The 24,527-nt window shown below is 45.7% G+C and overlaps 1 protein-coding gene across 2 annotated transcripts in view; it reads right to left on the reverse strand.

Moving 5' to 3' along the window:
* The window catches only part of DAGLA (diacylglycerol lipase alpha), a 104,455-nt gene that overhangs the window by 45,475 nt on the left and 34,453 nt on the right, over positions 1 to 24,527 (reverse strand). For both annotated transcript variants that reach the window (XM_070767002.1, XM_070767011.1), the window contains exon 2: positions 2,924 to 3,053. The gene's annotated coding sequence lies outside the window, so the exon portion shown is untranslated. The remainder of the gene's footprint in view (positions 1 to 2,923; positions 3,054 to 24,527) is intronic.

The following is a 24,527-nucleotide window of genomic DNA, read 5'->3' on the forward strand; positions in this document are numbered from 1 at the left end:
GGGAGTTGAAGTCCACAAGTCCACTGTCTAAAGCACTAACTTATAAAGCACTACCTGTATCTTAATAGATTATTTTCTTTTTTTTACACAAAAGTCTATAAGGGGTTCATATTTTCTCCTTTCAAATAACTAAATGTTCCCCAGCAATTTTCACAGGATCCAGTCAACCAGAGTTTAACTTCAAACAAAGTTGTTCAAATGATCTGTAGCATAATTCTCATAGCAATCCTGCAATAACTCACCCAGTCCTAGGAGAACCGAAATCATTTGACAAAGAACCATTGTCTGGCTATCTATGGATGCAATAAGAGCACAGAAGTGAGAATGCTTTGTTGCTCTTACAAGTCACAACTTCTAATAAGTTCTTTTCTGTGCCTAGTTGGTTTATTCTTTGTTTTTCTCCAGGACTGCTCTAGGCATCACTTGCATTGATATAGTCCTCCTATGCTATGGGATCCATGATCACAAAAAATCTGCATGGGTTCTAATGGATCCAAACCCCTCATCATGTGCTCATTTCTAAGCCATGATTGTGGAATTGTGCACCAGAAGTTCAGGAAAAAATCCAAAATGCTCTCTGAACCTCTATACCTGGGGCAGGCTGACTGAGTAGGCCCAATCTCCCTGCAGTAAGATTTAGCTATAAACTCCAGGGCCAAGAGGGAGTAATCTATCCATGGCAAGGGACTAATGTTAATATCCCCTAACCCTAGCTTACTTTTTTCACTTTCCTCAGACAAAAGTCAGGCCCAATGTGTGATTAAGATGTATGCCATCAATAAGTTCAATGGATCAAGTCAATGGTTGCCATGGGGCAGTGAACATTCAATACATGGGCCCAAAGAATGAGAAGGACATTGTCAAGCACCATTAGTTTGGCTAGGTCCACTGGTAACTCAACCACAGAATTAAGGAGCTCAAATAGAGCCACTGCTAGGTATCGAAGAAGGCAAACAAAAAGTCCAAATGACCCCTATAGCCCAATTCCAAAAAAATGCTCTCCCATTTGACTATGTCTGGCCACCAAACATTTTCAGGTAACAGCAGCCACACCCACCTCTGCCCTGGGATTGCAGCTGATACCACACTTAAAACCCAAGATGGTACATTTTTGAGAGAGAAAGACACCCCCCCCCCCCCCCCTGCATCCAATCAAATTCTATATGCACCAAGCTGGCTCCTTTGTCCATGATCAGATTATAGATGAGGTGAGTTTGTTGGAGGCTAACTTGACATTAAACTGCAGCAGACCAACTCTGTGGCAGAGTGCAGTGGGATGGAATATACCATATATTAATACCACACTAGTGTTAAACACCAGGGCCATCTTCTCAGAAAGTAGCCTGAACACTCCTCTTGCCATATTTTCCCATTACTTCATTTGTGTCCACCAGGCCATTTCTTAATGCTAAAATTAAAATTTTAAATTTTAATATTAGATTTGTAATGTATTGTACTATTGCTATGTTGTGAGCCACCCCGAGTCTTCAGAGACGGGCGGCATACAAATCTAATAAATTATTATTATTATTATTATTATTATTATTATTATTATTATTATTCTACCCCAGTTCTAAGAAAATCACATGACTGCAACTATGCTTTCCAACTCAAAATTGGTAAGATTAATGAGTTTCATACCTTTCATTTTTGTTTGCTTCCTAACCAGTAATAGGTTTCACTTACTTTTGCTACCGATTTGGAGATGAGTGTGCATACGAAGCTTCTGCGCATGCACAGATCATCCATGATGATGTCTGGGTAGGTGGGTGGATCCTCTTGCCGCTGCCACTGGTTCCTCTGAACTGGGGCAAACCAGTAGCAACCCACCACTGTTCCTAATCAATCCAATACGTTTTGAATGTACATGCCAGTGCTGGGATAATTAACAAGGGATTTACTGTTTTTATTTATATTCATTGTGAAGAGGGAGGGGGAGAAGAAACATATCAGACACAGAAGGGACTACCTGCAGAAATTATTTGTTTTCCTCCCACATTCTTGCAGAATAGAGATTGGACTGCTGGCATGGTGCACATTGCTCTTTATGTGTATTCTCATTGTGTGCTTGCTTACTTTCTTGTAACCCCTTCCTTTCCAATCCCTCTGCTTTGCAAGTAGGGAAAACAAAAACAACAAATCAGGCACAAGACAATGCATACTTGTGAGTGTAATGGAGATACAGTGATCCCCCGAGTTTCGCGATCCCGATCATTGCGAATAGCTATATCGCGATTTTTCCACCCGGTGACGTCACTCCCTTCCTTTCTCATCTTTCTTTCTCTCTCTCTTTCTCTATCTTGCTTCTTCCTCTCTCACACTCTCTTCCTCCCTCTCTCATCTCTTTCTTTCCTTCTCTCTCTTTCTCTATCTCTCCCCCTCTTGCTCTCGAGCGGCAAGCGAGCAGCCGGGCGGGCGGGCAAGCGGCAAGCGAGCGGCCGGGCGAGCGGGTGACGGGCAAGCGGCAAGCGATCTTGGGGTTTCCCCTTTGCCTGGGCGGCGGGAAGACCCAGGGAAGGTTCCTTCGGCCGCCCAACAGCTGATCTGCTCCGCAGCGCGGCAGCAGCGAGGAGCCGAAGATGGGGTTTCCCCGTTAACCTCGCGATAATCGGGGGATCACTGTAACATGACTGAGGACAGCAACGTTGTATCTTTAAATGGCCACTATATGAGGCAATTGATAAGTGAGAATTATTTGTTCAAACAAGGTAATGAAAGGAGCACACCATCAAAAGCAACAAATCTTTCATAATTTATATATGAGAAGACCTACAATTATGAACATAGTAAAGGGGTTAAGATAAGTTAGGTAAGTAATCTTTCACCAAGATTATGAAATTTCTATCTTAAGCAATGGAACAGAAAGCCATGCAGAACTGTAGCTGTAGACAAAAAAGAAAACTTGAGATCAAGAAATGCTTACATAGCATGTAGAGCATGTAATCCAGTAGAAGCACATTCTTCTGTCACAAGCAGCTTTATTGGGAAAGTCTGTATCCATGGATGTAGACTTTGTGAATGAATGAGGAACCAGCATATTCACCCTGTAGCCACTGGAAATCCCAGGAAGAAGAAAAAAGCAGCTCAGTGAATATTTATTAATACACTGTTATTACCATCATCACTAGCATCCCTCTGCTGAATAATAATAATAATAATTTATTAGATTTGTATGCCACCCCTCTCCGATAATGCAAGGATATCTCTAAGCATGCGAAATGAAGGGGGCATAATTTATCCGCTTCTTTCTATATCCTTATTTAGAATATGGGATAAAGGAAAGAGAACAAGATGATATATACTACTAAAAAAATAAAGGGAACAGTCAAATAACACATCCTAGATCTGAATGAATGAAATATTCTCACTAAATACTTTGTTCTGTACAAAGTTGAATGAGCACAACAACATGTGAAATTGATTGTCAATCTGTGTTACTTCCTAAGTGGACAGTTTGATTTCACAGAGGTTTGGTTGACTTGGAGTTATATTGTGTTGTTTAAGTGTTCCCTTTATTTTTTTGAGCAGTGTAGTATTATCATATTGAGAAAAATACCCAAAGAGAAATAACAGTAACTGAAGCAATTTTGCCTCTTCCACAGGAAATCTAGCAGGTGATGGTCATGGCTAGGTTATATTCCAGTGCGTCTTATACTCCAAAAATATGGTAACTATAGGTGGCTTACAATAATTATACATTAATTATACATTAACTATGTTAATGGAAACAGATGATATGTGTATATTTCATATAATCTCTATTTCTTTCTGAAAAAAAATTATGTCAGGATCAGTAACATTATTACCCAACTTGTATCTTCAAATAATAAAATAATATTTTGGTTTAGCCCAATTTGTGTACCCTGCCTGTATAATAAATGTATTCAAGATAATGAGCAGATACAAAGAGCAATACATTTTCTCACCTAATGTGATCTTCCCATTATAAAACCTACTGACCAAACCAAGCCCTTACAAACAGAGGAACCCTGACTTCTCCTAAACGCCGCTGAAAATTTTACCTAACCTGGTAATAAAATGTTTAGAAATCACCCAACAAGCTTGGAAAACGAATCTCCACCCTCACACAAAAAGTGGTATTACATGAATGAATTATTACTCCAGATGCGTCCATAAATATATTCCTAAAAAGATGATAAAGAAATACAGTACTGATTTTTTTTAATACATAGAACTTCAATATGGCAATAAAATATTAAGTTATCATTCCACTGATGAATGGATCGATTCTCTGACAGCTAGCACTATAATTTATTTCAAGTTACAAAGCCTGAATTTCCACATTTATAATGTGTCATTATTTAATATTTGTGTTATAAAAGTGAAGGAGTATTTTTTGAGGACTAAACTACATATGCTCCTTTCCAGAATGAAAAGAGTGATGAGTGAGTGAGGGAGTGAATGAATGAGTCTGTCTGTCTGTCTATCCCTTTTATGAATGAGTCTAAGACATAAAAAGAAACAGAGGCATCATGACTACATTTAATTTGGCAAGGAATATTTGCCATTGTTACTTGTATCTAGAGAAATCTAGTCTCAGATGGAACATATTCTATAGTCAATAGTAGTGTTCCCTTTGAGGGACAGTTGTTGCAGGAAGGAAGCAAATAATATTATGGCAATCTTATCATGTGGGCTTTCCTCAGATATTGTTTAAGCAGCAAGAAATGCAATGTTGTGTGAGCTTTGGTCTAATTTAACACATCGCTTTTTAATGGATACCATCCCACACTAGGATTGAATAGTTTAAACCTGTATATACAATACTTCATTAAATGGAGTAATTTAAGAAACATATCCATAGCTATGAGAAGGAGCATTGGTCTTACCTGATACACCTCTTTTCTGAGTAGTGGATATAGCATCCAGGAATTGGTTAAATCTATCTAATTGGACTGAGTCTGTCAAAGCTGTTCAGGTCCCACCCATGTTACTATGCTTGACAGCTTGAAACACAGACACAAAGTAACAGACTCTGCTGTGCCATAGTGAATTAAATATCTTCCTCCCACAGTCCGAAGCCAACAGTAAATGTTGATCCCACTGGGCAGGGCTGGATGATACATGTACTACTCAGAGAAAAGGCATATCAGGTAAGACAAATGCCCCTTCTTCCTCATGGTGGATATAGCATCCAGGAACTAGTCCTTAATGACCTGCTGCAACACTCTCCTCCCAAATGTGGCCTAGGACGACACATACACATCCTATTTATAGTGACACACAAAGGGAGATGGAGTAGACCAAACTGCAGCTTGGCAAACTTCTTCGAGGGACGCTTGAGTCATCCATGCTGCCAATATAGCTGCATTCCTCGTAGAGTGGGCCATTATATGTTGCAGCACCAGTTGCGATTGAAGCTCATATGCCCAGGAGATAGTCAATCTTATCCAAGATCCAACCATTGAAAGGGTCACTTTATGGCCCATCGAAGAAGGTTGGGAGGAGACAAAAAGTGACTTGGACTTGTAAAATCCTTCAGTCCATTTGATGTAAACGTGTAGTATTCGCCGAACATCAGGTTTATGGCACTTCTCCAAACAGCGAACTGGATGCAGTGAGAACAACCCTTTGCGCACGATAAAACCATGTATTTACACCATGTATTGACCACTGTTCTAAAGGAATGTTGCCTTTCCACTCTTTTGTTACATGGTCTCTATCTTTGGCCAGAACTCCCATAGGTCCTCTGGAAAAAGGAACCCATACCCGAGTAAGACGGGCGCTGGAACTATGGAGTCGGCCAAAAGTCTTCCTGCCTGGAAATCTATGGGAGAAAGTTCCTGTGATCTTTAGATTCTGTCAACAACGGCTTCAAACAATCACCAAACAAATGGTCCCTGGCATGCATCTGCCTGCCCAGATTTTAGCCACAGCATCCACTGTGCTGCCACCGATGTACCAACCGATTTAGAGCAAACCTGGTGGCATTCAAAGTGGCATTTGGACTGCCATGATCAACGTGTTAATGACTTGTTTTAAACACACATCAAAGAAAGGTGTAGTTTCTTGCAGCTGACAAAGCCAAATTAACAATGTGCAAGAGAAGAAAGATGCCATGGTAGATGCGTGAACCGCCTACAGCACAGCTTTGGTGTGCGTTGTAAGGATTGTTTGGACCTGCAGTCCTCTGGTTACAAGGCTTCTGTAGGATCACCCAGCATGGCAGAAGAATTGTGCAGTGTGATTACCATGGTGTCAATAGTTGGTATCTGAATAGCTTCAGCCAGGTCAGGAGTCACACTGTACAGTTTTCTCTTTGAGGCCAATGGGTTGAGCCCCGAGCTTGGAGCCGACCACTGTTGAGTAATGATATTGACAAAGAGTTTCAGAAATAGCACCACATCCTTATCCGAGATGTGCTCCAAAAGCAGTGGATCGGTAAGATCATGTGACGATTGCTGTTCTGGCTCAGATGATATAGGAACTAAACCGGCCACAATTTTTGCCTTGTCCAGGAGTGACCAAAATAAGTGAATGGGGAACAGGTTGCTGTCATTCTCCGAGAGTTCGAATCACCTGCTCCTACGGAAATCTGAGATTGATCATCTTGTGAAGAATGATCTGACCCTTACTCATAGCCATCAGTATGGTAGATTGGTTGAATCGATTCCAAATAGTGTTTGTAGCCAGAGTGACTACATTTGTCGCAATGGCATTTGTGCCGGGACTGGTAAAGTCCTTCGGTGATGCCGTGGTGTATTGCCTCTTGCACAATGGCCTGCGTATTGCCAGGAAAAACTGGCTGGCTTTTCTCTGAAGGCCTAAGGCCAGTGGCCATAGTAGAGAAAGTTGCCTCCCATGTGGGCTTCTGACAGGTCATGGGAACAGATGAACACTCAGAGAATCGGCCGCCCACAGCTTTGCATTGGAGCCAGGCATGACTGAGTCTAGGTGGGAAGCACCCTCCTCAGGTAACATAGAAACTGTGCCTGATGTAGAAGGCCCTGCATGCACTGTGCTGCCTTATTGCAGAGTTTATCCAGCACTTTATGACAATGGGGCTATACTGTATTAAATGTCTTGAAAGAAGTGGAAGATGAAGTCTCTCCCTGTCTCACATGAGGAGTGTTCTGACTCCTCAGACTTGTGGCAGCCTTTGTGACTCTTTAGAAGAAGTAGGCGCCCTGGACACCATAATACGTAGCAATAAGCGAAGCAGATGTCTGGTGCCTGATTAGTCAGTGGTCAGGTGGCTGCACTGCACAAGGAATGGGTGCTGCTGCAGTGAGGCCAAGGCATGCCAAACCGTGCTCTGATGGAGCATGACCACATGAAAGTTTAGGACGCTGAGATGTGTTTTAGTAAGTGAGGATTAAACTGTCTAGTCAGCCATTACCAGGAGAAGCGTGGCAAATTCTCCAAGTTGTGCCCTTGTGGGGTGTCATATAGCCTGTCCCCTCTTTTGCCATGCCTTTGTGGGGCTTGGTAAGCTACCAATTCAGGGAAAGTAACAATTCCACTTATGTCCTTGGAAACTGACTGCTAATAAGGTCTCCAGGGGTGGCTATCTAGGAGGCAGTCGTACTGGCCTTGCTCGAAAAAAGGGAAGTTTCACTCCCTGCAGCCTTTGAGGGTAGCTTATCATGGAGGGGGGGAGCTGCCACCCCTACCTACTGCCAGACAATTCACACTTTCATGCATAGAGGTTGTATTAGTTGTCCTGCTAGATCTGCATCAAGTGATGTGGCAGTCGCAAAGTCCAATTAACAGTTGTTCAACCGAAGCCGGCACTCAAGGAGAAATAAATGTCTGTTTAAACTCAAACCTTGTTTTCGCTAGCCATGTGATCTAAAATGGCCACCGACACTTTAAAATGGCCGCTGCAACTGCCGATTCCCATCGATCGTCTATCTATGTCCTCTGACAACCCAGACGGCTGTCAAACTGACTAAAGCCCTGTGGGCTTGTCACCATGCGAAACAGACAATCCGATGACCAATAATGGGCAGCCAAAATTGTGAGCATCAATTTGAAATTGCGATCGTCTCCCCAATAGGTAGCGATGACAAGCTGCCTGAGGCAATCAGAGCCTGCTCTCAAGTCCAAAGAAACAAAGCAACTTACAGAAACTGGAAGCAACCCACACTGAAGTAGAAAACAGAACACTGCTAGTCAAACTAAATCAATTCAGGGCTACCCAGGTGGAATAACCACCAAGAATTGGTTAAATGGTACAGGAGGAAGACTGCCACAACCGTCCTTGCTGAGCAACTGGGTGAAAAAGCTACCAAGGGCAGGACCAGAACAACTTTGACAGACTCAGTCCAATCAGAGAGCAGATAGATTTAACCCATTCCTGGAAGCTATATCTACTATGCTGAAAGACTATGCCCCTTGCGGACTGTGGATGAATTGAAGAACTCTGCCCCCTTGTGGACTGATTTAAAAAGACACCCAGAAAGAGAGAAAATTAAGATCAAGACTTTTTAAATTAGACTAAGACCTAAGACCTTTGAAGACCAGAAGAACATCATGCCTGGACTGATTACTGATGATTGAAGAATATTTTAAGATTTGTTTTATACCATCAACAAAATCAATTTATATTAACTTATAATTTTAGCGTATATTTTATATATTTATATTTTAATGTTTTAGTGTTTTTAAATTGTTATTAACTGCCATTTTATATTATTATTAATTTAATTGATTTTTAACGTAATTGGGGTTCTAAAGTAATGGATGACTGGGATAAATATACTTGTGGTTATGAATGGAATGACTGGTATGATTGGGTGGGTGGGGGTGGGGGGGTATGGTATAGATGAGTTTATTGATAGTAGTGTGAATGATAGGTTTGGCCCACCTGACGCTCGGGAGACAGGAGAGGAAGGGGCAACGATCTCTGGGGGGGCAGGGGGTTGGAATATCCCTGTGTTGCTGGGGAGAGGCAGATATGGCGGGGGCCACAGAGTTAGCCATTCCAGGGGAACGAGGGATCGTTGCTTAATAACGGTCCCTTGTTCTGGCTCTGTGAGCCCAATCTTGGGTACTGGTGGTGAGTGTACTCTGGCCCTGGGCTCAGGTTGCTGCTGCTGAATGCCAGGTCGGTAGTAAATAAAGCTCTCCTCATCCGGGATTTGATCCTGGATGAGGAGGCCGACCTGGCATGTATTACTGAAACCTGGCTGGGCCCAGAGGGAGGTGTTCCTCTCTCTGAAATTTGCCCAGCCGGGTTTCAGATATGGCATCAACCTCGACCCCAGCGAAGGGGGGGGAGGAGTGGCTATTGTAGCCAGGGGGAGCCTTTGCCTGCGTAGACTCATTGCTCCGGAAATTGCAGGTTGCGAGTCTCTCTTGATGAAGTTGGACTTAGGGGTTAAGGTGGGCTTATTTCGCATGTACCTGCCTCCCAGCTGCGTGTCAAAAGCCCTGCCGGTGCTACTCGAGGAGGTAGCCGGGTTGGCGGTGGAGTTCCCCGGACTTATTGTCCTGGGGGACTTCAACCTGCCGTCACTCGGCGAAACCTCTGGGTTGGCACAGGAGTTCATGGCCACCATGACAGCCGTGGACCTGACTCAAGTAGTACAGGGTCCGACTCACGAGGGAGGGCACGCACCTGACATGGTATTCCTTTCCGAGCAATTGAGTAATGGTCTGAGACTAAGGGGCTTAGAAGTATTGCCTTTGTCATGGTCAGACCATTTTCTACTACGGCTTGACTTCCTGGCTCCAATCCTCCCCCGCAGGGAGGCGGAACCAATGAAGATGTTCCGCCCCAGACGCCTGATGGACCCTGAGGGCTTTCAGACGGCGCTTGGGGTTATTCCAGAGGCATTTGTCCACAGTTCGGCGGAGTCTCTCGCGGAGGCCTGGAACAGGGCTGCGGCGGAGGCTCTTGACCGGATTGCGCCTTTGCGACCTCTCCGTGGCGTTAGACCCCGTAGAGCCCCATGGTTCAACGAGGAGCTCCGGGAGTTGAAACGCCAAAAGAGACGTCTAGAGAAGCAATGGAGGAAGAGTAGGTCTGAATCCGATCGAACACTTGTAAGAGCTTTTATTAAGACTTACAAAGTGGCGCTCAAGGCGGCAAGATGCGCGTACCATGCCGCCTTGATTGCATCAGCAGAATCCCGCCCGGCCGCTCTGTTTAGGGTGACCCGCTCCCTTCTTAACCAGGGGGGAGTTGGGGAGCCCTTGCAGAGAAGTGCCGAGGATTTTAACACGTTTTTCGCTGATAAAGTCGCTCAGATCCGGGCCGACCTCGACTCCAATTGTAAAACAGAGTTGACTGACAACGAGTCAGTCGAGGTGACTGGGGCACGTACTTGTCCACCTGTCTGGGAAGAGTTTGATCTGGTGACACCTGATGAAGTGGACAAGGCCATTGGAGCTGTGAGTTCCGCCACCTGTTTACTGGATCCGTGTCCCTCCTGGTTGGTTTCGGCCAGCAGGGAGGTGACACGGAGCTGGGCCCAGGAGATTACCAATGCTTCCTTGGGGAGGGGAGTTTTTCCACCACTCTATAAAGAAGCACTCGTGCGCCCCCTCCTCAAGAAGCCCTCCCTGGACCCAGCCGTCCTTAATAACTATTGTCCAGTCTCCAACCTTCCCTTTATGGGGAAGGTTGTTGAGAAGGTGGTGGCACTCCAGCTCCAGCGGTCCTTGGAAGAAGCCGATTATCTAGGTCCCCAGCAGTCGGGTTTCAGGCCCGGTTACAGCACGGAAACCGCTTTGGTCGCGTTGATGGATGATCTCTGGTGGGCCCGGGACAGGGGTTTATCCTCTGTCCTGGTGCTCCTTGACCTCTCAGCGGCTTTCGATACCATCGACCATGGTATCCTTCTGCACCGGCTGGAGGGGTTGGGGGTGGGAGGCACTGTTCTTCAGTGGTTCTCCTCCTACCTCTCTGGCCAGTCGCAGTCGGTGTTAGTGGGGGGTCAGAGGTCGACTCCTAGGTTTCTCCCTTGTGGGGTGCCTCAGGGGTCGGTCCTCTCCCCCCTGCTATTCAACATCTACATGAAACCGCTGGGCGAGATCATCCAAGGACATGGGGTGAGGTATCATCAATATGCGGATGATACCCAGCTTTACATCTCCACCCCATGCCCAGTCAACGAAGCGGTGGAAGTAATGTGCCAGTGCCTGGAGGCTGTTGGGGCCTGGATGGGTGTCAACAGACTCAATCTCAACCCGGATAAGACGGAGTGGCTGTGGGTTTTGCCTCCCAAGGACAATCCCATCTGTCCGTCCATCACCCTGGGGGGGGAATTATTGACCCCCTCAGAGAGGGTCCGCAACTTGGGCGTCCTCCTCGATCCACAGCTCACATTAGAAAAACATCTCTCAGCTGTGGCGAGGGGGGCGTTTGCCCAGGTTCGCCTGGTGCACCAGTTGCGGCCCTATCTGGACCGGGACTCATTGCTCACAGTCACTCATGCCCTCATCACCTCGAGGTTCGACTACTGTAATGCTCTCTACATGGGGCTACCTTTGAAAAGTGTTCGGAAACTTCAGATCGTGCAGAATGCAGCTGCGAGAGCAGTCATGGGCTTACCTAGGTATGCCCATGTTTCACCATCACTCCGCAGTCTGCATTGGCTGCCGATCAGTTTCCGGTCACAATTCAAAGTGTTGGTTATGACCTTTAAAGCCCTTCATGGCATTGGACCAGAATATCTCCGAGACCGCCTCCTGCCGCACGAATCCCAGCGACCGATTAGGTCCCACAGAGTGGGCCTTCTCCGGGTCCCGTCAACTAAACAATGTCAGTTGGCGGGCCCCAGGGGAAGAGCCTTCTCTGTGGCGGCACCGGCCCTCTGGAACCAACTCCCCCCGGAGATTAGAACTGCCCCTACTCTTCCTGCCTTCCGTAAACTCCTTAAAACCCACCTTTGCCGTCAGGCATGGGGGAACTGAAACATCTCCCCCTGGGCATGTTTAATTTATATATGGTATGCTTGTGTGTATGTCTGTTAGTATATGGGGTCTTTTTTAAATCTTTAAATATTTTAAATTTGTCAGATTATTTATGATTTGTTCCACGTGTTGTGAGCCGCCCCGAGTCTTCGGAGAGGGGCGGCATACAAATCTAAGTAATAAATAAAAAATAAATAAATAAAATGAGGGAGAAGCTGTCATTTTCAGGAATTTTTCCAGTATGTATGTACATTTTGTGGTACACTCTTCAAACATGTGGTTATAAACATATTTATTTCTTAGCATCAGAAAACCATTGGATCTAATTTTTGCCAAAGCAACTACCTATGCCCTGCTTTCTTGAAAGAAATGCTGAATCCCCAATCTATATTACATTAATTACAACTACTCATATCACTACAGTGGTCCCTCGATTATCGCGAGGGTTCCGTTCCAGGACCCCTCGCGATAATCGATTTTTCGCGAAGTAGCGGCGCGGAAGTAAAAACATCATTTGCGCATGCGCGCCATTTTTTTTCATGCAGATGGTGGGGTTTGCGTGTGGGAGGTGGGGAAGACCCTGGGAAGGTTCCTTCGGCCGCCTAGCAGCTGATCTGCTCGGTAGCGCAGCAGCAGCGAGGAGCCGAAGATTGGAGTTTCCCAGCCGCCCACGCAAAGGGGAAACCCCATCTTCGGCTCCTTGCGCTACGGAGCAGATCAGCTGCTAGGCGGCCGAAGGAACCTTCCCTGGGTCTTCCCCGCGGCCTCGGATCCTCGCTGATGCCCGCCCGCCGTTTGCCGCTCGCCTCGTTGGCTCGCCTCGTTCCCCCGCCTTGTTCACCCCCCCCCCCGCTCCATTCGCCCGCCTCGTTCACCCCCCGCTCGCCTCGTTCGCCCCCCCGCTTGCCTCGTTCACCCCCCGCTCGCCTCGTTCGCCCCCCCGCTTGCCTCGTTCACCCCCCGCTCGCCTCGTTCGCCCCCCCCGCTTGCCTCGTTCACCCCCCGCTCGCCTCGTTCGCCCCCCCGCTTGCCTCGTTCGCCCCCCGCTCGCCTCGTTCGCCCCCCCGCTCGCCTCGTTCGCCCCCCCCGCTTGCCTCGTTCACCCCCCGCTCGCCTCGTTCGCCCCCCCGCTTGCCTCGTTCGCCCGCCTCGTTCGCCCGCCTCGTTCACCCCCCCCCGCTCCATTCGCCCGCCTCGTTCACCCCCCGCTCGCCTCGTTCGCCCCCCCGCTTGCCTCGTTCACCCGCCTCGTTCGCCCGCCTTGTTCACCCCCCGCTCGCCTCGTTCGCCCCCCCGCTCGCCTCGTTCGCCCCCCCGCTTGCCTCGTTCGCCCGCCTCGTTCACCCCCCCCCGCTCCATTCGCCCGCCTCGTTCACCCCCCGCTTGCCTCGTTCACCCCCCGCTCGCCTCGTTCGCCCCCCCCGCTTGCCTTGTTCACCCCCCGCTCGCCTCGTTCGCCCCCCCGCTTGCCTCGTTCGCCCCCCCGCTTGCCTCGTTCACCCCCCGCTCGCCTCGTTCGCCCCCCCGCTTGCCTCGTTCGCCCGCCTCGTTCGCCCGCCTCGTTCACCCCCCCCGCTCCATTCGCCCGCCTCGTTCACCCCCCGCTCGCCTCGTTCGCCCCCCCCGCTTGCCTCGTTCACCCGCCTCGTTCGCCCGCCTTGTTCACCCCCCGCTCGCCTCGTTCGCCCCCCCGCTTGCCTCGTTCACCCCCCCGCTCACCTCGTTCGCCCCCCCGCTTGCCTCGTTCGCCCGCCTCGTTCACCCCCCCCCCGCTCCATTCGCCCGCCTCGTTCACCCCCCGCTCGCCTCGTTCGCTCGCCCCGTTCACCTGCCGCTGTCGGGACACCCCCCACCCCAGTACCTTTGAATCCCGCCGCTTCTGCTGGATACGGGCGATGGGGGGGGCGAGCTGCCACAGCCCTGGCTTCCGCGCCGCTGGTCCCACCCACCGCCCGTATCCAGCAGAAGCGGCGGGATTCAAAGTGCTGCGGTGGGGGGGGCTGTCGGGACAAGGAGCGAGGGGGCTGCGAAGGGGCGCACGCGGCAGAGCTCCGGCGGAGGAGAGGTGGCGGGGAGAAGCTCTCTCTCCCTCCCCCCCTCCCCCGGAAAAAAGAAAGCAGCCCCAGCCAAAGACGCCCAGCGAGAAAGAGGCCTCCGAGCCGGACTTGTTGCTTCTGCCTGCCAAGAGAGCCGGGCGTGGACAGCAGCCGAGAAAAGTCGGCGAGGAGGTCTCTTTCTCGCTGGGCGTCTTTGGCTGGGGCTGCTTTCTTTTTTCCGGGGGGGGGAGGGAGAGAGAGCTTCTCCCCGCCACCTCTCCTCCGCCGGAGCTCTGCCGCGTGCGCCCCTTCGCAGCCCCCGTCTTCAATTCGCCGTCTCTGGCGGGGCGGAGCCTCCCACGCGCTCCCGAGGCCGGCGTGCTTTTTAAATGTGACGCTTTCCTTTCCTGCATCAGCCAGCAAAGCCGGGCAGTCGGCTTTGCTGGCTGGAGAAGCGAGCGATCTGGGGCTGCGTAGTTTTGCGCAGGGGGACAGGGGGACAGGGCAGTCCCCGCCGCCTGTGTCCCCGCCGCCTGTGTGCTCGCCTTGTGCCGTGGGGGGGAGGCGATGGAGGTCAGGGGTTTTCAAGCAGCCGCCTCCCCCCCCCCCCACAGAGATACCAGAAGCCGGGGACGGGCGGCAGGGGCATGAAGGATCTCACCACCGGCCTCGGGAGCGCGTGGGAGGCTCCGCCCCGCCAGAGACGGCGAATTGAAGACGGGGGCTGCGAAGGGGCGCACGCGGCAGAGCTCCGGCGGAGGAGAGGTGGCGGGGAGAAGCTCTCTCTCCCTCCCCCCCCCGGAAAAAAGAAAGCAGCCCCAGCCAAAGACGCCCAGCGAGAAAGAGACCTCCTCGCCGACTTTTCTCGGCTGCTGTCCACGCCCGGCTCTCTTGGCAGGCAGAAGCAACAAGTCCGGCTCGGAGGCCTCTTTCTCGCTGGGCGTCTTTGGCTGGGGCTGCTTTCTTTTTTCCGGGGGAGGGGGGGAGGGAGAGAGAGCTTCTCCCCGCCACCTCTCCTCCGCCGGAGCTCTGCCGCGTGCGCCCCTTCGCAGCCCCCTCGCTCCTTGTCCCGACAGCCCCCCCCACCGCAGCACTTTGAATCCCGCCGCTTCTGCTGGATACGGGCGGTGGGTGGGACCAGCGGCGCGGAAGCCAGGGCTGTGGCAGCTCGCCCCCCCCATCGCCCGTATCCAGCAGAAGCGGCGGGATTCAAAGGTACTGGGGTGGGGGGTGTCCCGACAGCGGCAGGTGAACGGGGCGAGCGAACGAGGCGAGCGGGGGGTGAACGAGGCGGGCGAATGGAGCGGGGGGGGTGAACGAGGCGGGCGAACGAGGCAAGCGGGGGGGCGAACGAGGTGAGCGGGGGGTGAACGAGGCAAGCGGGGGGGCGAACGAGGCGAGCGGGGGGTGAACGAGGCAAGCGGGGGGGCGAACGAGGCGAGCGGGGGGTGAACGAGGCAAGCGGGGGGGCGAACGAGGCGAGCGGGGGGTGAACGAGGCAAGCGGGGGGGCGAACGAGGCGAGCGGGGGGTGAACGAGGCGGGCGAATGGAGCGGGGGGGGGTGAACAAGGCGGGGGAACGAGGCGAGCCAACGAGGCGAGCGGCAAACGGCGGGCGGGCATCAGCGAGGATCCGAGGCCGCGGGGAAGACCCAGGGAAGGTTCCTTCGGCCGCCTAGCAGCTGATCTGCTCCGTAGCGCAAGGAGCCGAAGATGGGGTTTCCCCTTTGCGTGGGCGGCTGGGAAACTCCAATCTTCGGCTCCTCGCTGCTGCTGCGCTGCCGAGCAGATCAGCTGCTAGGCGGCCGCTCGAGAGCAAGAGGGGGAGAGATAGAGAAAGAGAGAGAAGGAAAGAAAGAGATGAGAGAGGGAGGAAGAGAGTGTGAGAGAGGAAGAAGCAACATAGAGAAAGAGGGGGAAGACCCAGGGAAGCCTCTGCCCGGCGGGGAAACTCCACCATCTACGCATGCGTGGAAGGGCACGCATGCACAGATGGTGGAGTTTACTTCCGGGTTGAAAACTCGCGATATAGCGTTTCGCGAAACTCGAGATCGCGAAACTCGAGGGATCACTGTACTCTCTATATTCAGAAGAACACCGGATGGCATATTCTTACCATAAGCAATTCAAGCGGAAATCTGCAATTAGGATATGTATAAAACATCATCGGTCTTCAGGCTGCTATTTTAAAGCCCATGAATAGAATTCTTTCTGTCTCACAACATGCATTTTCAGAATCTGAAGATTGCTCTGCCTTCAAGGATATGATTTTTTTTTTTTTTGCTTATTGGGGAGGGGCATTTTAGCTCAGGAAAAAGCCCTTCTTTTTCTAAACTTTGGACATAATTTTTAATGGCATATAGTTAAGGGAGGCTGCTGTGATGTTTCAGATCATTCTCTCAAATCAATCTGCCTGCCACAATCTTTGTTGTATCTTCAGAATCTGCGATAATCATAGAGGAATATCACTGCTTTCCATCAAAGGCAAGATCCTTGCATCAGTGTTGCTGAACTAACTGACTGACCACCTAGAACAGGGTCTATTACCTGAGACACAGTGCGATTTCCGCAAAGAACTTGGCACTGTGGACATGATCTTTGCAGCCCAACAGCTCCATATCATCTTATTTCAATATTACAGTTGCACATATTAATTCAGTTTTACATATCATATTTCCCATTCTTCCTTAACTTTCCAATCTCATAAACGATTAACCATTTATTACATAGAAACATAGAAGACTTGCGGCAGAAAAAGACCTCATGGTCCATCTGCCCTTATACTATTTCCTGTATTTTATCTTAAAATGGATATATGTTTATCCCAGGCATGTTTAAATTCAGTTACTGTGGATTTACCAACCACGTCTGCTGGAGGTTTGATCGAAGGATCTACTACAGGATCTACTACTCTTTCAGTAAAATAATATTTTCTCATGTTGCTTTTGATCTTTCCCCCAACTAACTTCAGATTGTGTCCCCTTGTTCTTGTGTTCACTTTCCTATTGAAAACACTTCCTTCCTGAACATTATTTAACCCTTTAACATATTTAATTGTTTCAATCATTTAAAGGGTTAAATAAGGTTCAGGAAGGAAGTGTTTTTAACAGGAAAGTGAACACAAGAACAAAGGGACACCATCTAAATATGTATCGCTTATACTGTATCTATAAATATTACTTTCATTAATTTCATTTATTACTATCATTAATATTACTTATGCAAACAATTTTAAGTATATATTACATTTTTTTTTGTCTTTCCATTTCATTCATATCATCATATTCAAATACAGTATTACAATTACATATACAGTGGTACCTCTACTTAAGAACTTAATTAGTTCCGTGACCAGGTTCTTAAGTAGAAAGGTTTGTGAAGCAATTTTTCCCAGAGGAATCAATGTAAAAACAAATAATGTGTTTAGACCCATTAGGAAAGAAATAAAAGCTTGGAATTTGGGTGGGAGGTGGAGGAGGAAGAAGAGGAGAACAGTCACTGCCGAAGGAAGAAGGTGAGGTGAGGAGAATCAAAAAAATCCAAAACTTTAAGGCTAAAAAAAAAATAGAGGGACTTTGAAGCGGCAAGGAGGAGCACACACCTCCCATACACCCAGCACGAGGCTGCCACCCATACCCTGCGCCAGAGTGAGGTTTTATATAATACTTAATATAGCCTTATTATCCAGCAGTATACTTTTCCTTATGCCCAATGTTTTCTGGCAGGTTCCCTTAAATTAGGTTATTCTATTATCAATTAGAATTTTCTTTGCTCTGAATAGTTTTTCGTAATTTCCCAGATGTAAAGAAGAATTAAGTGAAATGGATTTATGTTCACCTGTTCCTTTTAAGAGAGGGGGGGGGGAGGAAAGGAGGGAAATCTCCTGAACAGAATAATTCCATATAGAACTAGAGAAAACGAATGCAGAGAGAATAAAGAAGATGACTTTGATGGAAATATGCAAAAGATGTTGTAGAAGAGGCTGAATTTTTTAAAAGTATAAAACCTCTAGATCAGCGGTGACCAACCTTTATGGCTTGGTGGCTCAGTGGGATGGGGGAGAGAAGGAAACTGGTCTATGCAAGTGCTAGGTCACTGCACCAACCTGCTGCTTGCATGAGTTGAGCTGTGGGTGTGTGCTGGCCCACCAATGGGGGGGGGGGGGACATGGTCTGGGGACTCCTGCTCTAGGTAACTTTAGAAAGCAGTTAATTTCAATTAAAGTAACTTTCATTTTCCCATGGTGTTGATTTTTATCCATCTATCTAGGGGCTAACAATGAAGCAAAAGTCTTATGTTTCCTGTTTTTACAAATTTACTTAGTATAATAGAGCCCATTAGTCAGAAGAATGAACATTCTTGAGTATTAACTAATCAATTCAGTGTACTGTTCTCTCAAGGAATCATGTTACATATTTCCCAGCAGCCTATGGCGGTTTTATTGTGGCCAAAGAGAGAAATGCCAGAGACAGGGGTGGGGGTGAGGAAATTATTCACTAAGAAAGTGTTTTCTTCACTTCTTAGTTTTGAAGAAAATAGGAGCTGGAAGAAGTATTAGATATGTTTACCATTTTGTGTTATTTATAAAGATAAAGATTTATAAATGTAGATTAAAAAATCTTTAAAAAGAGGCAAATCTGGGTTAATTTAAACATCTGTTCACCATAGTTTATGGTCCTAGAAGCTGAATAAAGTCATCTTGCCTCCTTGTAATAGCTGTCCATGTTCAGGCATCATATCCACTTGCTTTTCTGCTACACATATCCCTCTTCCCATTCTGTCTTACAATTTGCTTTTGTAAGCTTAAATGACTGTGCAGGTAAGGCTGATCTGGACATCAGTACATCATCTCCGAGACCGCCTCCTGCCGCACAAATCCCAGCGACCGATTAGGTCCCACAGAGTGGGCCTTCTCCGGGTCCCGTCAACTAAACAATGTCGGTTGGCGGGCCCCAGGGGAAGAGCCTTCTCTGTGGCGGCACCGGTCCTCTGGAACCAACTCCCCCCAGAGATTAGAACTGCCCCTACTCTTCCTGACTTCCGTAAACTCCTTAAAACCCACCTTTACCGTCAGGCATGGGGGAACTGAAACATCTTCCCCTGGGCATGTTTAATTTATATATGGTATGCTTGTGTGTATGTCTGTTAGTATATGGGGTCTTTTTTAAATCTTTAATATTTTAAATTGTTAGACTATTTATGATTTGTTTCTACGTGTTGTGAGCCGCCCCGAGTCCTCGGAGAGGGGCGGCATACAAATCTAAGTAATAAATAAATAAATTAATTAATTAAAAACACTACAGTGTGGCTCAAATAGCAGGGCAGCTGGGTCACTGGCTTGAATGTGTGAGTATAGATCTGAGGGACTGGATGAATGTTTAGGGGAACTGGGAGTGGGGAGAACCTTGTCTGTAGAACTACAGCTACTTTTGAAAAGAGCAGACAGTAATCCCAATTTCACTCCCACACAATAAATTAAATTAAATTGGCCTAAGCATACAGAAGAAGACAACTGTGTAACTAAATAAGAATAAATTATTGTAAATACACTTAGCTGATATGAATCTTACATTGAAAAAAGAATAGTAAATTGATGAAATGTATGCCTTCAAATTGCAACCAATGTTTAATATGTCTGTCAATAGAAAACTGACTATTTGTTTAACTGTGTTATTTTAAATGTTTAATGAAGTCTTTAAAAAAATATTTTTTTTTTTAAAGGAGTGCAACGAATGGCCTTTGAGCTATCAAGGACATGCACAGAGGAAAACGTGGGATTCCAGCAGATATCCAGAAAATATGAGTAATTATTCAGTCATACAAAACAGATACATTAAACTGTATAAAATAGTATTTACTTTTAAAAATAGCACAGTCAATTTAAACAGTCTGGTCATTCACATTCAAATCAGTCAATATCTCTCAATACGATAATAATATTACATATCAGACATACATTACACCTTACAAATACATTAAACTAATATCGAACAAACAGAGCTTATTGCATCAGTAACAGTGAATCAGCAGGAAAAAAACAGAGAGAACAGAGAGAGACAGAATAATGATTTCTGGCTCCCTCTTATGGCAATTTGCAACACTACCTCTTAAAGCTATTGTACTTCAATATATAAAAGCCAAGAGACCCTGAACTGGGTCTCTTGGCACCTTCAGGGGCGTGGCCAGCCAGCCATTGCTGCCGGTTTGGTGAGTAGGGGGAAATTCCTGCTAACAGTTCTATAAAACTGTCCAAACCAGCAGGAATCTACCTAATAAGAGGGACTGCCAGCGCTCTTCTACCAGATGTCCCAATGCTTTGGACTTCCCCTAGTTGACCTTTTTGCAATACCCACCATTCCCAACTTCCCAGGTTCACATTACTGTGCATGTGGTGCGCAGTAGAACACTGACACAGTGCACAATGTGTGTGCACCCACATGGTGTGAAAGGAAGTGAACCAGCAATGAGTAAGTTAGAAACCACCCGTTTCAATCTTTAACAGAAAACATTAGATTCTCTGATGTACTGCATGTAAACCACATGCTTTTCTATTGAATATCAATCAGTTAGTGAAATCTGAATCTATATCTTTCCTTATGTTACCTTCGAAATAAGATTGTTTATTAAGATTGTTTCCATTTACCATTCTATATACCAGAAAGTTTCTCTCTGGAGTTTAGCATACTATATTAATTTTCATTACTCTGCTGTAATCACAAATTATTCTGCTAATTTATCACCTTAGTTTGTGACCTAATTTCAGTCTCCAGTTATTGCTTCCAAAACATATCCATCCTGAAGAGTTGAACTATGTCAGCAATCCTTAGCTTAAGCTTCCCAATCATGAAATACACCAGAAACATTCTGCCTTTATTTAATTAAACTTGGAGAAAATATAGTAAATTCAGACTACTGTTTTGGCTGCACATTTTGCATCTTTCTTACAACATAAGTAATTTCTACATTATAAGTAAGTTATGGCTATTATTGCTCTACAAATTTATTTCTAGGGAACTCAAGCCAAACAAGCTGAATTCTGTTTCAAAGGACTTCTATCTCACTGCTAAGCCCACTCAAATTCTTTTAATGTTAAAATTTGACATTTCCTATGGCAACACCTGTGTTCACTTAGAACTATCCTTGGTGCTGAAGAATTGCTCTCTGACTTTTTAGAGTTTACTGATTACTTCCATGCGACTGAATTTCCAAATTCTTTTTCAGATGCATCCAGACCTTGAAAAAAGTCAGAGATTTTCAGATAAAAATATAGGCCATATTTTACAATTACTTAATACTCACTCTGGAAAATTAACATTTTTAATAATTACCATTCTTTTAATGTTTGTTACTGCAATTTATGGTTTTTTATTTTTATGAAGAAAATTAAAATGCAAACTCCAAAGAAGAAAAAGAAAAAAATTATAAAAGTAAAGCAAACTAGACAAAAGATTAGGTTAGACTATAAGACCTCCAAGGTCCCTTCCAACTCTGTTATTCTATTCTATTTAAAAACATTTTTAAATTTAAATTAAAAAACAACAGAAATGTATATTATCCCCTCAGTTGAAAATTCTCAAATATTTTACAATAGTTTCCTCCCCTTGCAAATAGATGTAAGATTATACACACACACATACATGCACAAACATACATGTACATATAATACACACGTAGAGTGTATGTGTATTCAGATTAATAAACAACTAAGTTAAACTTCAGAGCTCTCTGTTAACAATATGTTATTGTAATTAATTCATAGAAAGACTACCACAAAACATCCAATCATTATCTCTGATCTATCCGGGATTAAATATCCTCTTTTGACACTTAATAATAAAACCATGTCTTAGAATACTCTTAATAGCAATGCCATTAATTAGGGACTTTCCCAATGATTGCATCTTATTCACCAGAAGCATAAATCTCTGGTGTAGATGTTTCTTCAGTATCCATTGTTCAAACGGTCTCTCTGAAAACAGGATGATTTTTGTGTCCTACAAGCTATCCAAAATTCAGTGGATTGCCATAGACTAAAAGTAGCATCAGAATGTAGAACCCAAGGAGACATTACTCTTCTTTACTGAACCTTTCCTTAGAAGGTTGAAGATAGTTTTGTTTCCACAAATAAGATAATGGAACTGATGTATGATGAGCTGGATTCTCTTGGCAAGAAAACAGCTGTATTCCATTGGATAAGATTGCCATGCGAGGAATAGAAAAGCACCCATCCATCCATCCATCCATCTACTGTCTGTCTGTCTGTCTGTCTGTCTGTCTGTCTGTCTGTCTGTCTGTCTGTCTGTCTGTCTGTCTGTCTGTCTATCTATCTATCTATCTATCTATCTATCTATCTATCTAATCTACTGATGCCTCAAGTAATGTAATTTTATTGGTTTCCATTCTTACAAGTTACCAGTAGCCACTGCATTTTCCACCCTAGACTTATACTCGAGTCAATAAGTTTTCCCAGTTTTTGTGGCAAAATTAGGTACCCCGGCTTATAATCGGGTTGACTTATAGTCGAGTATATACGGGTATATAAGTTTAAAGTTTGAATACAGTAGAACTTTTTAAACACAATACAAAAATACAGGTAGTTCTTGACTTATGACCACACTTGAGCCCAAAATTTCTCTTCCTAAATGGGACATTTGTTAAGTGGATTTTGTCCCATTTTATGGCCTTTCTTGCCACAGTTGTTAACTTAGTGATAAAGTTGTTAACTGAATCTGGCTCCTCCATTGACTTTGCTTGTCAGGTCACAAAAGGTGATCACATGACCCTGGGACTCAGCGTCATAAATATGAACTAGTTACCAAGTGTCTGAATTTGATCATGTGACCATGGGGATACTGCAATGGTTATAAGTGTGAAAAATGGTCATGAGTGAGTTTTCTTAATGCTGTTGTAACTTTGAACAGTCACTAAATGAACTGTTGTAAGTCAAGGATTACCTGTATCCAAAATATTATTTCATTAAATTTCAATCTTTTTGATCATTGGAAATCAAACAGATCTCCTGACTCAGTTGCCAGTGATCAAGTATGTTGATGCATGTGAGGGTGTTAATACTCAGGGAGTTGCCTCTAAAGAAGTCACACGTTACCAGTTTACCTAATATAAAATATATAAACATTCCCACTTTAATGACTATATTTAAATGTAAATTAAAACATGGACTAAATATTGACTATTTCTAGTTATATAATCAAAATCGTAACACAAAATAAAAATATATATTTCTGTCCTTTTTATAGCCAGCTTTTTGCAATCTTTCATGCACTTCCCTAGTCAATTCTGACCTGCAAGATAAGACTTGCAAGACAAACAGAATATATGATAGAAAATGCAAAATTATTTATTTTTGTTCTAAGACTAGAGAAAAGGTTAATATGTCTGTAATTCTGTCATTTAAATTGTACATGTATTCCTTCAGCAATTCAGAACTAAATGGCTTCTCTTTTTGCACAGACTGTCTAATGAATACGCTTTCACATACCCAGCATATACTCCTCCTACTCAACACCCACACACAGTACAATCTGCACAAATGTACACCAAGCACATAATCTTTATGCTCTTACTTTCTTCCTCAGCCATACAACAGGGACCTCAGTGTAACTGTAACTTGTCTTTCTATCATACAGAATGTGTTTTTCAAATCAACCCTTATGTTCTCTCCATAAGGAAGGTTATGAGGAAAAAAAAGGAAGTCATTTGTATTGTAAGTATTTAATTGGATAACCCCATTTTTAAAAATAGTCTGTAATTCCCAGATTCCCTAATTAAAGACAATCAAATATCTGGTGCAGTTAATAGAACACTTTTTAAAAACATCTTCACCTCTCACATCAAAAGCCATACATCAAGAATTGTCACTTAATCCATTTAATGCTTCACTCTTTTTTCTCTCCTTTTTTTCAGGAGAGTTTCAGATCTTAAGTCTTAAAAACAAGATCTTAATAACCAACAATTGCCTCTAATAACCAATAAGATGACACATTTATTGTTCCATATAAAAAAAGGAAACTACTTTCCCTTTTTTTACATAAACTGGAAATACTGTTTGTGTGGGCAAGCATACATGTATGGAAGGAGGAGTATAGACATTTAGCAAGCCATAATATCTGGAACTGACATCAGGGATTTCACCACTTTTTTTCCCTATCTTGGTATTGGGCAGCCAAGATTTGGCCCACTACTACAGGGGCGTCGAACTTGATTTCATTGAGGGCCACATCAGGGTTGTGTTTGACCTTGTAAAGTTGAGGTGGGTGTGGCTAATTCAATTTCACTCGTGTCAGGGGTGCCTATGGTGGCCCAAGCACTCTGCAAGTGAAAATAGAGCTCAGGGGCAGGGGGCTATGCACAGCCATTGTGAGCTCCATTTTCGGGTACAACAGCCTCCTGCAACCCTCTGCCAGTTAAAATGGAACATAGGAGGCCTGTGTGTAGCCCTTGCAAGCTCTGTTTTTAGCTGGGAGGGCCTCCTGCAATCTTCTGTCAGCAAAAATTGTGCCTGAGCTCCATTTTCACTGGCAGAGACACCATGGGCCAGTCCTTTGCTGTTTCCAGCACAGCCCCATGAGTCAGATCTAAGCACCCCGT

This window comes from Erythrolamprus reginae, chromosome 1 (assembly GCF_031021105.1).
Source record: "Erythrolamprus reginae isolate rEryReg1 chromosome 1, rEryReg1.hap1, whole genome shotgun sequence".
Classification (NCBI taxonomy): domain Eukaryota; kingdom Metazoa; phylum Chordata; class Lepidosauria; order Squamata; family Dipsadidae; genus Erythrolamprus; species Erythrolamprus reginae.